Below are 494 nucleotides of genomic sequence, written 5' to 3'. Positions count from 1 at the left end.
CACGGGATAACCGGGACAGCGCTGGGGTGGGTCAGCATGGGATAACACGGGATATTTTATAAGCAAACACTGCTTTGTTTGCTTATAAGAACTCTCTGGCCAAAAGAAGGCGGCCTGCCAGCCTGGGTCCTCCTCTCCCATGGACTGAACCCAGAATTCAATCCAGGCAAACTGAGAAACCCGACCTGGCTCCCTTTCCTCCCAGGCACCACATCCAGAATCTGCTCCAGGTCTCTGAAATCAGCCTGGGTTACTCCCGTCCAGGGCCTGTAGCCAGAGTCACTTGCAGGTGGGCGCGGGGATGTGGCCCTCTTGGGGGTGCTCGTGGCTTGCTCTTGGTGGTGTCTCTGGGTGTCACGTGCCCTGCCTCAGCTCGAGTAGGACAGGCTCTCGCTGTGTATGGCTGGGAGTCCAGTCACCTCCTGGTTCTGCTGTGGGCTGGGGGTTCATCTCCTGTATGTGGCACTGACCCTTAATATTTTAATTTCCTCCTT

The sequence above is a fragment of the Terrapene carolina genome, unplaced genomic scaffold (assembly GCF_002925995.2).
Source record: "Terrapene carolina triunguis isolate 2854851 unplaced genomic scaffold, T_m_triunguis-2.0 Scaffold951, whole genome shotgun sequence".
NCBI classification, from domain to species: Eukaryota; Metazoa; Chordata; order Testudines; family Emydidae; genus Terrapene; species Terrapene triunguis.
Note: the sequence above shows the minus strand (reverse complement) of the source record.